Here is a 17122-nt window from a genome sequence, read left to right on the forward strand (position 1 = left end):
ATGAAGCTGGGGGAGGGGCCAAGTTGCGGACGTGACCCTCATTCTCAGACTCTCAGGGCAGTCGGTGAGGCTACCCTGCCTCGCCTCTGCCACACCTCCTTTCCTCTGCGGTGTGAGGCTCTTTGTTCAGCAGCTCAGGTGGGGGAGATGGGCTGTGGTATTTTTTATTTTTTATTTTTTATTTTTTTTGAGACGGAGTCTCACTCTGTCGCCCAGGCTGGAGTGCAGCGGCGCGATCTCGGCTCACTGCAAGCTCCGCCTCCCGGGTTCACGCCATTCTCCTGCCTCAGCCTCCCGAGTAACTGGGACTACAGGTGCCCGCCACCACGCCTGGCTAATTTTTTGTATTTTTGGTGGAGACGGGGTTTCACCGTGTTAGCCAGGATGGTCTCTATCTCCTGACCTCGTGATCCGCCTGCCTTGGCCTTCCAAAGTGCTGGGATTACAGGTGTGAGCCACCGCGCCCGGCCGGGGTGTGGTATTTTAAATAGTACCCAGGAGGAGCTACGGTGGTGCGTGGGGCAACGTTGGCCCTCCGACCTGACCCGAAGGCCCTGGTGGGGCATGCTCAGTGGATTTTCCTACCCAGCCCTAGCTCCACTCTCTTGTCCTCCTTTGCCCCTTTGTCTTTCTTCCTCAAGCATGTAGGAGCCCAGTGCTCTCTAAATCTGGGGCTGGGAGGTTGGAGGATGAGGAAAAGCATCTGGGTTCAGGTGGAGCATGGTGGCCTAGCTGGGGGCCACTGCAGCACCCCTTAGTCCAGATTCCCTTCTTCTCCACCTGCTTCTTGAGGGACGGCATTAAGGAAGGTGTGACTTAAAGCCAGAAGAACAAGAACTTGGAAATGAGTTGCAATTTATTAGAAAACAGAACAAAGAATCTAGCCACCCCTGCCAACTCTGTGCTAGGCCCTGGCAGACACATGGGTCCTGTCTTCCCCATGCAGCCCCGTGGGGCCTGAGTGAGGCATGATGGGTCTCACTCAGTTTCTGGGACATCTGTCTCGATGCCCTTTCCTCAACCCCATGGCTCTCTCAGAGCCTGTCCTCATACCTTCAACTGCTCCCCACCCATAACCAGACCTCCAGGACAGCCCAGCTCAGCCAGCACACCTCTGATCCTGGCGGGTGGTGGTGATACTCCTTGCAGGCTGAGTTGGCTAGATTTTAGGATGACTCAAGCAGGAGACACCCAGCACCACCAAGGGGCATATATTCTTAGGAAATATTTTTAAATGATGCCTTTAAATGTGAAACACACAGGGACCTTTTACTCTCTCTTATTTTGGAAAATTAAAAAAAAATCATACACAATGCAAAACCTTGAGAGTTAATCTGAAAAGGTTTGGAGTTTAAAAAGTAACTCAAGGAAAGACAATGAACTTGAATTTTTCATTAGATTTTTTTTTTGTTTTTGAGACAGAGTTTCACTCTTGGAGTGCAATGGCGCGATCTTGGCTCACTGCAACCTCTGCCCCCTGGGTTCAAGCGATTCTCCTGCCTTAGCCTCCCAAGTAGCTAGGATTACAGGTGCCTGCCACCATGCCCGGCTAATTTTGGTATTTTTAGTGGAGACGGGGTTTCACCATGTTGGCCAGGCTGGTCTCAAACTCCTGACTTCAAGTGATCCACCCACTTCGGCCCCCCAAAGTGCTGAGATGACAGGTGTGAGCCACTGCGCCCAGCTGCTTCTTCATTAGATTTTAAAAAGAGCAAGGCCTGAGGCTTAATATATTACTAAGTAAAATTTAGAGGCAGGCTGATAGCAGGCTGTGGAACCTCTCTGAATCTCAGTTGCCTCCTCTGTAGTATGGGGGTATTGATGTGAGGATTGAGGTATTCTACACAAAATGCTTGGCACTGCACTCTGTATCTCAGATGTATTCAGCTAAAAATAGAGTGATAACAACGATGATAGGATTTTAAGAACAGACCTTTCTTGATGCTTCAAAAGCTAGTGAGTTATTCTCTCTTTGAACTCCACAAAAGGGCCTAAAGAATATGTTTATGTCCAAACTCAGCGTCTCCACTTCATAGGGGTCTTATGGATGAAATCATGGGCGCATGGCCCCTGTGTGCATTCTGAAATGAACCCCAGTGGCTTTTGAGACCTGGTTCCAGCCCTCGCTTGGGTGAGGGACTGTGCTTCATGGTTGAATTCTGTGGAAAGTGCTTTATTGGTTAATCCTGTGGACTTCTTAGGCGAGCACAGTTAATGTACCCTGAAGTCATCTGGAGGGGAAGGTCTCGGGCCAGTGATCGAGGACCGTCTAGAGGCAGTTATGAGTTACTTGCTTTTTGAATTTTCTTTTGTGCTGGCCAAAGCAATTAGAACTTGTCCCTGGCCCTATTTATGGAGGAGGAGATCGAGGGTGAAGGACTGGGGCCTGGCTAGTTTAGTGCCTGGCAAGCCTAATCCAGCTGCATGGGGCAGGGAGACCAGGGTGACCTGCAGGGACCCCACTAAGCGCCCAGGCCAGAAAGCAGGTAGCTTCCCGGTGGCAGCCCCAGGCTTTGGCAGTGAAGCTGGAGTGAACCATCAGGCCTTGAGATGACTCCTGCCAGCCCCAAGTGCCTGGCACAGTGTGTGCATATCAGTATGTGGGGAGGAGTAAGATGGGAGAATTGTTGAACCAGGGCAGTCCTCGGGCCTGCCGCACCCCTGGGGAGGCTGAGTGCGGGGGCCTGAGGTCGGAGCAGGGATTGAGCAGTGTTGCCCTGCCCTGCCCGTCACTCCATCCAGGTGGCCTCTGTCATGCCTCTGAACCTCTTGGGGCCTGTTTCCTCATCTGTAAAATGGGCAGCAGAGAGTTTATGAGTATTAAAGGATGCAGTGAATGGAAAGTGCCCAGCAAAGGGCCTGGCACAGGAGGGGTAAAATAGAGGTTTGCTGTGAGGTTCATCTGGTGACTCGATTTTTCTTTGGATATTTTCCTTTTTTCGTTTTGTGATTATGCATGCCACCTTGGCTCTATGATAAATTATGTTGTGTGGACACCATAAGAGAGGTATTTGTGCTGGAAAAGGGTTTACAGTGGAGGAAGGCCCGTCTCCACCTTCAGGGAGGAAGGCTGCCTGGATCCAGCACGGCTCAGACAGCTCTGACACTGGGGCTGTCGTGTCTCCTGTGGGCAGAAAGCACAGGTCCCAGGCTGGGCAGAGTGGGACCCTGTGGCTCAGGAGACAGGATGGGCTTGCCGGAGACCCCACCCCCTCCCCGGGGCTGGAGCTGAAGCACAGTTGGGCTTTGTGCAGAGTCACGAGGGGCCGCTGAGGGGGAACTGCGCCCGGGCTGAGCTCACAGGCCTCAGTTCTTGTAAGTGGTTTTGAAAGAGTCAGCGGAAAGTGCTGACTGAGCTGTTCTCCTTCACCCCAGAATTGTGAGGCTGCGGCTCCTGGCAGGGATAGGGGAGAAGCCCCACCGGGAAGCCACCCCCTCAGCTGCCAGCTCACACCTCCCAGGTGTCAAGTGCCCGGGCTGCAGAATGGGTGGATCTCTGTGCTGGGTGGTGCTGGGGACACTGACTCACGTCAGGGCCGTGACTGCAGGTGATGCCTGACGCAGGGGGCTGTGTTTGGGGGTGTGCTTGGCCCTGTGATGGCAGGCGGCTTGGAGAAGCTCTCCCAACCCTGCTGATAGCCCGGAGGAGAGAACCGGGCTTAATAATCAGACCCCTGGGCTGACCTCCCCACTGCAGTCCTGCACTGAGGTATTTGGCTTCTGTCATTTTTCTGACCCCATCAGCTTGTTGTGAAGGGCAAAGATGATGACCAGTTGACACAGTTAGAACTGGTCTGGGTTTGTCCCAGCGGTGTCATGCCTGGTCACCCAGGTCATGCTGATGTGGCCCTTGCCCTCACCCCACATCCTGCCATTCAGCAAGTCCCCAGGAGGTTGACACAGCACTGCACCTCCTCTGCCGCAGAGTTGCCTTGGCAGGAGGCCTTCCCTGACGCCCCTGTGCAAGCAGTTAGTTTCCTGTCTCCCCGCCCTGCTTTTCCCTGACCTGACAGATCCTTAAGGGGAGGCGTCTGGGTGTTGCAGTGTCCCCAGTGCCTCGGACAGTGCGTGGCACAGGTAGCCCTCCAGAAACCTTTTTGGATGAACGAAAAATCTATCCCCTGCTACTCCCGTCCCTGCCTTAGGGCTCACTCACAAACCCTGTCTGTGCTTTTCTCCAGTCTCCTTAGCACTGGTCCCACCCTAGGCCGGGAATGTGCCCTCCGCCTGCCCGGTGCCCATCCAGACTCCCACTCACGGCGGCGGCCACCGGGTGGCAGGGCCTGTGTGTCTCCAGCGCCTGTGCCTGCCCCGCCCCCTTCCTGGTGCCTTGGGCGGCAGGTCGTGTGCCTCCTGGCAGGTGTGCCTCCTGCCCTTCCCCAGGGTGCCTCGGGGAGCCAACCTGCATGGCTGACTTGCCCGGGAAGCTCAGGGCGGCCCGGGTGGGGCTGGGGCTGGCTCTGAGCGGAGGCGGGAGGTGTGTTCTCCCCACCTGACGCTGGAAGGCTTCCCCACTCCCCACTCCCGACTCCCAACTCCCAGGGCGGGGTGAGGCGGCTGCCACAGTCATGGGAGGAAGCTCAGGAGAGTGCATAGTGTGGGACCAGGGGATTCCAAGCCAGTTCAGGTGAGTTCCCGGAGAGAGAGAAAAGGGACAGCGTTGGAATCACACGTTGAGAGATGATACTGTTAGCAGTGCCTCTGAGCCTCTGCACGTGCAGTTTCCCTGCGTGGAGCTCACTTCTCTCTCCTGGGAATTTCCACCCCCTCTTCCACCCTCCATTAGGTCTTCCTTCCCATTGTCTCTTGAATTCTTCACGATCCTTATTTCTGTACCTTTGAGTTCACTGGCTGTGAGCTCAGGGCAGGGCCCTGTCTCTTGAATCCATTGCTGCGGAATCTCCAGGGGCTGATGCAGGGCCAGGCAAGGGTGCATCTTGGGGGAGACAAAACATACAAATAGAGGTCTCTCTAAGGACTTCTGATGAGGAGGCTTGGACCCAGCAGAGAGCAGAACAGATGTGATGGTCATTCCCATTTTGCGGATGAGGAAATGGTCTTTCCAAGATCACTCAGAGCTAGACCCCATTCCTGCTTCCTGGCTTCTGTCCTCCAAGGGAGCAGTCCCAGTGCAGAGGTTGGACCTGCAGAGGGTGTTGAGATGCAGAGAGAAAGACGGGGAGGATGCGGCTGTGTGTGTCGGTGTGTGAGCAAGGTTGGGCAAGGACATCTGTGTGGCCTGAGGTGCTTTGTATGCCTGGAGAGCAGAGGGCTTTGGGAGCTGGGCAGCAGCGGGGTGGAGGGAGACCCAAGCCTAAGCCCATGGTGGAGGGAGCTTGGGCACTGCCTGGCCCTGTGGCTGTCTCTGCCTCTTCCTCTCCGGCACTGTCAGACCTCAGTGGCTGTGGGCTGGCCAGGAGGCTGCAACTGGAACCTGAGCCTTGGCTGTACATTGGCATCATGTAGGTCCCTAAAAAAAAAAAAAAAAAAAAAAAATACATGGTTGGGCCCCACCCCAGAGAGTCTAATTTAGATGACCTGGTATAGGTAGGGGTTATTTGTAAAAATCTCCAGGTGAGTCTAATGTACTGGTTGGGAGAAGTTCCTGTCTCTTGGGCCTTGTAAGCTATAGGGCCTGGGCCAGGCTCCTTGCCCGCTTCATCCTAGCTCTGCATTTCAGAACAGCGGGGTCTGGGGCCCTGAGAGGGGTTGGTTGGGGGAGTGTTTACCTGGGGACTTCCACTTTGGGGAGTCTCTGGGGAGAGAGAGATGCTGACTCTTAGTTACCTATTATTGGCTAACCAATGACTCCAAAACTGGTAGCTTAAAATGGCAGTAAGCATTTATTATGCTCACAGTTTCTGTAGGTTGGGAATTTGGTAGCAGTTTAGTTGGGTGGTTCTGGCTCGGGGTCTCTAATGAGGTTGCAGTCACAGTGTCAGCCAGCGCTGCAGTCATCTGAAGGGAGCAGGAGGATTTGCTTCCAAGATGGTGTGCTCACATGCTTGGCAGGATGGTTTGGCTGTTGATGGGAGGGCTCAGTTCCGTGCCCTGTGGGCTGCCCCAGGGTTGCTTGAGTGTCCTCCCCACATGGTGACTGGCTTCTCCCAGAGTAAGCTGCCCAAGGGAGCAAGGTGGAAGCCACAGTGTCTTTTATGTCTAGTTTCAGGAGTAACATTCCATCATTTCTGCAATATCCTGTTAGCTGCAATGGTCCACTTGGGAGAGAACTACACCAAGGCACGAATCCCAGGAGGTAGGGATCATTGAGGGGCATCTTAGAGGCTGGTGGCCACATAAATTGTCCTGTTGTTGCACCTGCAGCTTCACAACCCTAGCCTGGGAGCTCCAAGCACCCCTACCAAGTAGGATAGTGGGGTGACCCTTCTATCCTGATCCCCTGTTCTTCCCATTGTCATTCCATAACAGTGTCTCTGTGGGGTAGGGTGGCTGTCTCTGAGGCCTGGGGCCCTGCTCTGGAATCATTCTGCAGGGGGATCTGTGATCTGTCTACTGGCTGGGCTTCCTTCATCCCCACCCCTGCCTGTCACCGGGCCCGATCTTCCCTGCAGTGACTACCACTAGTGTGCAGACCGGGGCCTGTAGGAAAACATAAGGACTATTGCTGCTACACATCTGGCTCTGGGATAAGCCATCTGCATGCATTGTCACACACCCCTGTGGGGCAGGCACACTTTATCCCCATTTTACTGATGAGGAAACTGAGGCTTAGATCACTCATCTAATAAGTGGTGGGGATTCAAATGACTGGTATTCAAAGCCAGCATCAGACCCCAGGACCTGTGTGAAAGCTGTGGTACTATAAGGTGTTCCCAAAGGATAGGACTATTTATTAAGTTGGGTCGTCAAATGAAACATAAGGAAATATGCTTTCATGATTTGTGTGTGTGTGTGTAAGAGAAGTGTCTCTTCCTGGGGTTCGCCGAAGCCTGTGGTGACTTGGGTGCCTCAAAACAGGGCTGATACCTTGGTCTTGAAGCTAGTATTCCCTCTCTGGGTTTCGGCTGTGTCAGGAGACTTTTTTTCTAAGGAAGCGAGCAGCTGTGAGCACCATCGCCTGTTGGCCCTCCTCTGCCAGTGGCCTGGTCTGCTGTTACCAAGGGCAGTCTTGCACCAACGTATTCACCAGGACAGTGACCGGCTCTGTGGTGTTTTTTTCTTTAGAGACAAGGTCGCCCATAGTGGAGTACAGTGGCATGATCATAGCTCATTGCAGCCTTACACACCTGGGCTCAGGTGATCCTCCCACCTTAGCCTTTGGAGTAGCTGGGACTCCAGTTGTGCATCACCATGCCCTAGCTAAGTTTTTTTTTTTTTTTTTTTTTGAGACAGAGTCTTGCTCTGTTGCCCAGGCAAGAGTGCAGTGGGGTGATCTTGGCTCACTGCAACCTCCGCCTCCGAGGTTCAAGTGATTCTCCTGCCTCAGCCTCCTAAGTAGCTGGGATTAACAGGCACGCGCCACCACACCCGGCTAATTTTTGTATTTTTAGTAGAGACGGGGTTTCACCATGTTGGCCAGGCTGGTCTCGAACTCCTGACCTCGTGATCCGCCTGCCTCGGCCTCCCAAAGTGCTGGGATTACAGGCCTGAGCCACTGCACCCGGCCTTAGCTAACTTTTACATTTTTATTTTTGGAGAGACAGGGTCTTGCTATGTTGCCCAGGCTGGTCTCAACCTCCTGACCTCAAGCAATCCTCCCACGTCAGCTTCCTAAAAAGCACTGGAATTACAGGCATGAGCCACTGTTCTGGGCCTGGTCTTTCTTACACCTTCGTGGTTGATGACTTCCTGGAGGGGAATTCAGAGTTGGGATGTTAGGTCCTGCTCACAGGGAGGGAATCCAGACCATGGGGTCTTATCCTGAGAGCCACTAAAGGGAGCTGCAGTAGACTTTGCTGGGGATACAGGAGGCTGGTGAATAGGTTCAGGAGTCAGGGCTGGCCTCTCTCAGGGTAGGGGTGATTTTCCCCATTTGACAAATGGGGAAAATGAGGTTCAAGTGCTAACTGGCTCTCCCAAGGCCACACTGGTTAGTGGCAGAGGCTGCTGCTGGGCAGTTCATCTTCTCTAGGAACATCTGGAGTGGCATAGTCCTCCCAGCAGATCTCTGGTTGCTGAGAGGGCATGGAGCTTGCCTACCTCTGGAAGATCTGGAATCTGAGGGGAAGAATGTGGGTTCTGCCTGCTGAGAGGTGACTATCTATCTGGCAAGCCAGGGACATCTGCAGACAGACATACACAAAGATGGGAAGCAAGGCATGGGGTGTGAGAAACCTGGAAGTGGAAACTTAGCTGGTGGGGCTGGCCCAGAGCTTGAAAAGTTCACAGGAGGTGTTCAGAGCAATTGTGCCTAGCGCCTGATCTAATCTATTGTCAGAGTGTGATCTATTGTCAGAGTGTGATCTATTGTCAGAGTGTGATCTATTGTCAGTGTGATCTATTGTCAGAGTGTGATCTATTGTCAGAGTGTGATCTATTGTCAGAGTGTGATCATCTATTGTCAGAGTGCGATCTATTGTCAGAGCGCGATCTATTGTCAGAGCGCGATCTATTGTCAGAGCGCGATCTATTGTCAGAGCGCGATCTATTGTCAGAGTGTGATGATCTATTGTCAGAGTGCGATCTATTGTCAGAGTGCGATCTATTGTCAGAGTGCGATCTATTGTCAGAGTGTGATGATCTATTGTCAGAGTGTGATCTATTGTCAGAGTGTGATCTATTGTCAGAGTGTGATGATCTATTGTCAGAGTGCGATCTATTGTCAGAGTGCGATCTATTGTCAGAGTGCGATCTATTGTCAGAGTGCGATCTATTGTCAGAGTGTGATGATCTATTGTCAGAGTGTGATGATCTATTGTCAGAGTGCGATCTATTGTCAGAGTGCGATCTATTGTCAGAGTGCGATCTATTGTCAGAGTGTGATGATCTATTGTCAGAGTGTGATGATCTATTGTCAGAGTGTGATCTATTGTCAGAGTGTGATCTATTGTCAGAGTGTGATCTATTGTCAGAGTGCGATCTATTGTCAGAGTGTGATCTATTGTCTGTCAGAGTGCGATCTATTGTCAGAGTGCGATCTATTGTCAGAGTGCGATCTATTGTCAGAGTGTGATCTATTGTCAGAGTGTGATCTATTGTCAGAGTGTGATCTATTGTCAGAGTGTGATCATCTATTGTCAGAGTGCGATCTATTGTCAGAGTGCGATCTATTGTCAGAGTGCGATCTATTGTCAGAGTGCGATCTATTGTCAGAGTGTGATCTATTGTCAGAGTGCGATCTATTGTCAGAGTGTGATCTATTGTCTGTCAGAGTGCGATCTATTGTCAGAGTGCGATCTATTGTCAGAGTGCGATCTATTGTCAGAGTGTGATCTATTGTCAGAGTGTGATCGAGTTGCTAATTTTTGCTGAAGGTAGGACCTATAGGGTGAGGCTTGGGATGAAGCTGCAGGGGTGTGGCCTGGGGAAGTAACTGCAGTACCAAGCTCTGTTCTGGCCCATCTCTACCTGTTTCTCTCTCTGATACTGTCATCAAGGCCCTCAGTGAGCCTTCAGAAAGACCCTGCCCTTTGTCTGACTTCTTTTTTTTGAGACAAGGTCTTGCTCTGTCTCCCAGGCTGGAGTGCAGTGGTGTGATCATGGTTCACTGTAGCCTCGACTTCCTAGACTGAAGCAAGCCTCCTGCCTTGGCCTCCCAAAGTGCTGGAATTACAGGTGTGAGCCACTGTGCCCTCCCAGCCTCTCTGGCTTCTTTCTGAGCTTTCTTCCCCTCCTCTACCCCCAGTTAGGTTTCTAGTTGAGTAGTCTCCTGGGTCTGCCCCTACAGGGAGCTATAAAATCACCTTATGCCTCCCAGGCAAAAGGGTCCTGAAACAATGAACCTCGGTGGTATGCAGGACACCAAGGGAAACAGAGTCGGCCCCAGAGTGCTCACCTCTCCCGGAGGCCTCCTGCTCTTGCCTCCCAGTGCCTGTGGGGGCCGTGTCTTTGGCTCTGTCCCTCCATGCACTGAATCAATGGCTGCTTCTCCTTGCAACACATGCCTGCCAAGGCCCCCTGGCTCCCTTCTTCTCATCTGAAATTCGCTTACAAAGCCTTTTTAAAGTTGTGCTTTTAGGGACTTTATGATTTTAGGGAAGAAATGTGGGTAGCAATGACAATGTAATTGGAAAGAAGTCTGGGTGCCAGGCAGGATGATGGAGTCCTTCCCTGTTTTTGGCCTGTGAGGGCCAGGGGACATTGCTGGGGGCGGGGGCTCTGCTGAAAGAGGCTCCCAAGCTTTTCCCTTTCATGAGCTTGGAGCTGGCTAATGGCCACCACCTCTGATGCCCCTTCCCCTCAACAATGGGGAGGATGGTCAGGCTGAGTCAGGATTGAGGGGCTCAGGCCGAGTCAGTATTGGGTTGGGGTCAGTCAGATACAGATGTGAGGTGCCTGCATGATGTCAGTATCAAGGTCCAGCCTGATAGTAGGGTTGGGGCCAAGGTGAAGGCTGGGTTCTGAGCTCAGATGAAGATTGGGGTTCTTCCATAAGTGAGACAGAGCTCTGGGCCCTAGGAAAGGTGACTTCTGTATTGGTCTGTTTGGGGATCTTCCTCCCTCTCCCGCCCTCTCCGAGATGACCTTTGCAGTGGCCACACCTTTTACCTGTGCTAATTTAATCTTCCTACAAGTCAGCTGTACCTATCCCCATTTTACGGATGGGAAAGCTTGAAGACCAAAGTGAGCCTTTAAATATCAGATAGGGCTTGGACAAGTGTGCCCAGGTTGTGGGGTACAGAGGGTGCGTCCTTGGAGTGAGTTCAGAGGTGTTGGCCAAGTGGGGCCTGGAGAAGGGAAAACACTGGCCCAGGGGTCACCTGGCAAGGTAGAGATCGAGCTGGGGCCTGATTCCCAGGTCTGGGCCAGTGTTCTCTCCCTCCTCTTCTGTCTCCTGGGTTCATGAGCTGCCCCTGCTCTGTTCCCCACACCTGCACCCCGATTCTCCCTCCGTGGCAGCCCAGCCTGGCCCAGCAGTCCTTTTACTTCCTGGCCAGCCTGAGTGAGGAGGCTGGGGAGGGTCTGGCTGGGAGGAGTTGGGGCCCAGCCCCTCCCTGGTTGAGGGGTGGGAGGAGCCTCACCGCAGACACAGAGCCCCTTTGTCTGGGCCGTTGTGCAAAGCAGCTGGTCTGGGATTTCTGGGCGTTTTTACATTTGAAGAATAATTGCATTGTCTGGGGGGCCTCAAGAATCCAAATCCCTCCCCAGACTTCCAGGCAGTCCAAAGATGTGCCCCTGGAGCAGCTCCCCAGCTTCCCTCCCACTCCCTCTCTTCCTGTTAGAAACCTGAGAAAGAGTGGGGTGGGGGTGGGGGGGTGGGGAGGGGGCATGGGGAACTGAGGTGGGGCTGCTGCCCTCAGGGACCAGAAGTCTCCATTGGGAAGAGAGGTTTAAAGTCCCCAAGGCTGGTCGGGAAGGGGGCAAGTGAGCTGTCCCCTGCTGCCGAGGGCACCACAGCCCTGAACAGGTCTCATGAGCAGATGTGGGGTTGGAGGAGGGAGGAGGCTGGTGGAGTCCTGGGCCCCAAGGGGAGCCAGGCAAAGTGAGCCAGGTGGGCCAATTTCCTGGGAGCCTCACTCTTCTCTGGGAAGCGGATTAGGAAATTCATCCCGGGGTGACCTTGAGAAAAAGGCAGGGCTCAGGCACACTTGGGAATAGCCTGTGTTCGGAGGGGGCCAGAGATGGGTAGGAGTTTTGTCTCTCTCTCTTTTTTTTTTTTTGAGACGGAGTCTCGCTCTGTCACCCAGGCTGGAGTGCAGTGGCGCGATCTCGACTCACTGCACCCTCTGCCTCCTGGGTTGAAGCGATTCTCCTGCCTCAGCCTCCTGAGTAGCTGGGATTACAGGCACCCGCCACCACGCTTGGCTAATTTTTGTATTTTTAGTAGAGACAGGGTTTCACCATGTTGGCCAGGCTGGTCTCAAACTCCTGACTTCAAGTGATCCGCCTGCCTCGGCCTCCCCAAGTGCTGGGATTACAGGCTTGAGGCACATGCCTGGCTCTCTCTCTCTTTTTAAAATTAATGCTCTATTTTATTTTATTTTATGTTATTTTATTTTAGAGACAGGGTCTTGCTCTGTCGCCCAGACTAGAGTGCTGTGGCGCTATCATAGCTCATTGCAACCTTGAACTCCCAGGCTCAAGCCATCCTTCCTCCTTGGTCTCCGGTGTAGCTGGGACTACAGGTACATTTCACCACAACTGGCTAATTTTTTAATTTTTTTTTTTTTATGTTTCAGACAGTCTGAATATGTTTGCAATTTTTAATTTTTAGTAGAAACCAGGTCTCACTATGTTGTCCAGGCTGGTCTCTTAACTCCTGGGCTCGAGTGATCCTCCCACCTTGCCTCCCAAAGTGCCGGGATTACAGGCATGAACCACCTGTAATAGCTCTGGCCACACCTGGCCAGATTTTTATCTCTTGTGAGGGGCGTCTTGGAAGGGTGTGGGGTACGGGAGGCTGGCCTCTCCTGGCACTGTTTTGTTTCAGTAGCCACTCTTGGAGAGGGAGTGATGTGCTGATTTTTGGGTGATGCTGAGGTGGGCTTCAATGTTAAAGAAAGGGCACTGCACACCCAGCTGGGTGATTGATTCCACTGTGGTTCACTCACAGGCTTTGGCCGCGCTCACCTTGGGCAGGGGCTCGCCAGTCTAGCCTGGGACCTCAGCCCTGCTCTGTGGCTGTGGGGCTTCAGCCTCATTCTTGAGCTAACAGATAACAGAATTTCCTGGGGTGAGATGCCTGTGCTTTGGGGGTAGGCTGGGGGTCAGGTGACAGTGCAGAACCAGTACGAGGGACTCACATTTCAAGGGTGTCTGTTGCTTCAGGAAACAGTAATGGAGCAGGCCTTGCTGGTGGTTCGAGCAACACCCAGCCCTGAAATCACACGAGGCCGTGCATACGTTAAGAGAACCCAGAACCAGCTTCTCTGATGTGTATGCGGGAGGCTGTTTCCTGCAGGCCTTCAGGTGGGCTGGGCTGGGGAGGCTCCAGACTTTTGGTGAAGTTGGGGGTCTGTGTGTATGTTTTGGGGGGGAGTTGTGAGTGAGAACTGAAGCTAGAAAGGCCAGCTGGGTCCAGAGGGCAAGGCTGACATGCAGAGATCTTCCCCAGGCCTGCTACGTAGTAGGTGCTCAGTGAATTGCTAAATTATATTCCCTGGCCAGCGAGATGCCCAGCTGTGCTTATCCTTGGAGGGTGGGGCTGGGAGATTGAGACCCGCATGGGTGAGGCTCACATAGAGGAGGCGGGGTGGGGGGGTGCTTCTGGCGCAGTTGGGGGTGGAGGTGACATGATTCAGGCTGTGGAGTTGCCATGGCTTGACCCGATGAATGAGGAGGGTCTCCCACTAAGGGTGACTCCAGATTTGAGCCTAGGGACTGCTTGGTGGTCCTGTAATTTGCCCTCAATGAGGAAAGTGCCAGGAGTTGGGTGGTGCCTCCTGTTTAGTTCTGGGCATTTCCAGGCGGGGCTTGGCAGGGTCAAACGTTGGAGACCAGGACTAACGCGTGTCTCTAGTATTTGGCCATTAGAAGGTACTTGCTGCAGTGTAAATTTCTTCACTTTTTTTTTTCTGAGACAGGGTCTCACTCTGTTGCCCAGGCTGGAGCACCATGGTGCCATCTCAGCTCACTGCAACTAGAGCGTAAATTTCTGAGGGTGTCAAAATGAAATTGGGGAGGATGTTCCAGGGATGGGATGAAGAAGTGGCAGTTCACACAAACTTTGGTGGCTCGTGCCCACTCTGGTCACCTGACCTCTGAGTCTTTATTCTATTCATCCGTCTTTGGCAACCCTGCCACAGGATGGGGTTTTTCCTCCCTCTTTTCCTCTCTCCATACCCTGCTGCCTTCCTGTGTCCAATGTGGCCTCTTGGGACACTTCAGTCAGGGTGGTGGTGGCTCTGGACAGCTGGGGGAGGCGGTGGCCTGCAGGCTGGAGAATTGGCTGCGTGGTATCTTGGATGAAATTGCCAGGGGACCGGGGGGTGCACTCATGCCCTGGCTGGCCTGATTTCTTGGCACTCCTAGGCATTGCCTGCTTGGGGACATGGAGAATAACCTCAAGGCGTGGGTGCAGGCGCTGGGCAAGAGGCTCACACCCCCACTTTGCCATGGAAGCAGGAGCAAGAAGGCAAGTGTCTGTTGCCCGCCCTCCTCCTCTTCCCTGCCTGGCTGAGCCAGCACTTTTTTCTTCTCTCCTTTATCTGCTCAAAAAGTACAGGGTGTTCTGTTTCTCCTGTGCATACAGATCAAGGAGCGGATGTTATTTCTTTCTTTCTTTCCCCAAGGCGAGAGAAGGACAGGGCAGGCACCGAGTACCATTTAAGCGATTCTCCTTCCTCAATAAGGCAGTTTCTCATACATTAAAACAAAACAAAACAAAACCCAGAAGGGAAAGGAAACGATGACACAAACCAACAGAAAACAAGTTGCCCCTTAGTGCCCCCACTCCCCACCAGGCATTTAGCACACAGTAGGTGTCCTGGCTATGTTCTCTCTCTCCCTTTCAGTTGGACCCCAGGGTGTGCTGGCTCCATGGGATGATATCAGGGCCACAGGACGGACTCATTTCTCTGCCCTCTGTGGGCTGTGTAGGGGGCTCCTCTGGCTTCCTGGAGGCATCGGGGATTGACAGGCTTATCTGGGACAGGGCCTGAGGAGGGACAGGACCGTGGGATTAGCTGTGAGGGTCAGAATGCAGGGGACTCACGTGGCCCCTGCTTACTTGCGTGTCATTCCATGTGCGATGTCTGTTTGAGTTCAAAGTCTCTGAGACCAGGTGCAGGGAGCTGGGGGTTCTTTCTGTGCTGATCTTGGAGGCAGAGTGGCTGCCTGCATTCATTCCACGGTCCATTCCACAGCTTGTTCCAAAGACAGTCTGCTCATGATGTAGCTTCTGCACTTGACAAATTATTTTCATGCACGAGGCCCTTGAAAATGTTGACAGTCTTGTGACATCCATGGAGGGCCTTATTTGACGGTCACAACGGAGCGGTGAGGACAAGCGGGCCATGCATGGCTCTGGGAGCAGGGAAGGCAGGTAGCTGGCTGGGACGGCCCTGCTGGCACCGAGCGCTGTTCCCCTATCCTGGCTTCCCAACGCTGGAGCTTATCTGGTCCCCTGGTTTTCAGAGGTGGTGCTCCAGGGAGCCTGGGGTGAGGGGGACCCCCAGTTTAATACCTGCTACACCCTGACCCCCATAGCAGCTTTTTAAGAAGGGGGTTCCACCAGTAAGGCGTGAGAGCCACTGCAGCCATCCCTTTCCGTAGTGGATAGGAGACTGTGTGTGGGGTGGCCTGGGGCAGACCCGCCGGGCGGGTTGCGGCGCCACGTCAGTCCAGGGTGCCCAGGGTGGCGGCGTCCCCGTCGCAGCTGGCGCGGCCCCTCCGGAGCACGCCGCGTGTTTACCGACCTGACGCAGCGTCCCGGCCCGGCTGGCAGACATCCGGCGGCATCACCGCTGACCCTCCCCGCCCGCCCCATGCAGGCGGCCACATCCTCACCTCTAAATTTAGTTTGCAGGAAGGAGAACCTGGGGTAGGGTGGGGGAGGACCGGAGCCAGCCCTGATCCGTGTCCTCTCGGGAGGGAGGCAGGACCTAGCATCTCTGGGGCGAGGGAGGAGAGGGACGGGAGTCAGAAGACAGAGGCGGGGAGGAGGAAAGGGCCGGAGCCGCCCTGCTCCCGGCGTGGCCTCATCCCCAGCGAAAGCGCGACACCCGCTGTCTGGGAAGGGGAGCGGGAGCCCTTGCCTCCGAACTGGAGGCTGCCCGGATGTGGCTCCGGGTCTCGGGCGCCACCTACCGGCCCTTTTGGGAACCGATTGTGCACGGAGTTGGCGGGCCTGGGTCTCAGGGGGACTTGGAGGGATTTTAGGGGCTGGAGGGTGGGTGGGGGGTGGGGTGGGGTGGAGGGAGGATGCCCGTCCAGGCCCAGGCATCGCGGGGGCAGGTGCAATGGGCGGGGGAGGCACAAAGAGCAGCTTCTCAGCCTAAGCGTATTTCGAAAAAAGCCTCCTTTGTTCACCCATGTCACTTAAGGGATGTTAAGGACGCTGCGGTTCCAAGTGGGATAGAAACCTCAGTGGTCAGACCCTGAAATGCATGGAGAAGAAAGTCAGTGTGGCAGCCTTTGACGGATTGATTGGAGGGCAGGAATGACTATCTTGTTAGTGAGGTCAATGTAGATACATACAGTGAATTACACATATCTCAACTGTGCAGCTCAGCGAATCTTCATACGTGCACTGGGTACCCACCCTTCAGATTAAGATATTTATTCCGTCTACCCAGAAAGGCCCCTCCTGCCCCCTTCAGTCATCTCCCTGCCTTCTAACCTCTCTTCTGACCTCTGGTTTCATAGATTGGGTTTGCCTCTTCCTGAGCTTCGTGTGAATGAAGTCACACAGTCCGTGCCCTTGTCTCTGGCTTGTTTTGCTCAGTGCGTGATTGAGGTGCATCTGTGTGGTTGGGAGTATCAGTAGTTGGGTTCTGTCTACTGCTGAAGAATAGTCCGTGGTATGGATATGCTACGTATAGCACCGTATATGTCTCTGTTCTCCTGCTGATAGACCCGTGGGGTGTTCTTATTTTCAGGCTGTTACGAATATAGGTGCTGTGCACACTCTTTGACTTGTGTCTTTGGTGGGATGTGCCCTCTTTCTGTTGGGTGTATTCTTAAGAGTGGGATTGCTATGTCATGGGAACAGTTATGCGCAGCTTTATTAGGTACGGGTGACGGTGCCCCTTGTTTGCTGTCCGGCAGCCACCTTCCGCCCACATTTGTTCCCTGTTAGATCCTGGATACTATTAGATTCTGCAACTTTTGCCACTTAAACCCCAGCAAAGACAACTGGAATCTAAATGGCTTGAATCAGGGACGGAACAGGGACAGCATCTGAGCTGAGTGGTTCCTCAGGGTGGCCCCCAGATATCTCGAAACCCTCCGGGTCATTCTGGGAAGAGAAAAGCAGCCTCTCCTAGCCCTGGGGCCAGATTTGGGGACCCCCTTGGCCTCCCAGCCATCAGCTCCCCTAGTCTGGCGTCTCTGAGCAAACTGG

General features: G+C 53.7%; 1 protein-coding gene and 1 long non-coding RNA gene across 3 annotated transcripts in view; one reads left to right on the forward strand and one right to left on the reverse strand.

The window, feature by feature from the left end:
- SMOX (spermine oxidase) overlaps positions 1-17122 on the forward strand; it is a 39564-nt gene that overhangs the window by 8974 nt on the left and 13468 nt on the right. The window lies entirely within an intron of this gene.
- On the reverse strand, positions 839-15898 carry LOC129394855 (uncharacterized). The gene is made up of 2 exons (XR_008622229.2): positions 14789-15898; positions 839-5470 (listed from the first exon to the last, which is right to left on the reverse strand). It is a non-coding gene; the product is annotated as an uncharacterized LOC129394855 (long non-coding RNA).

This window comes from Pan paniscus, chromosome 21, assembly GCF_029289425.2.
Source record: "Pan paniscus chromosome 21, NHGRI_mPanPan1-v2.0_pri, whole genome shotgun sequence".
NCBI lineage: Eukaryota > Metazoa > Chordata > Mammalia > Primates > Hominidae > Pan > Pan paniscus.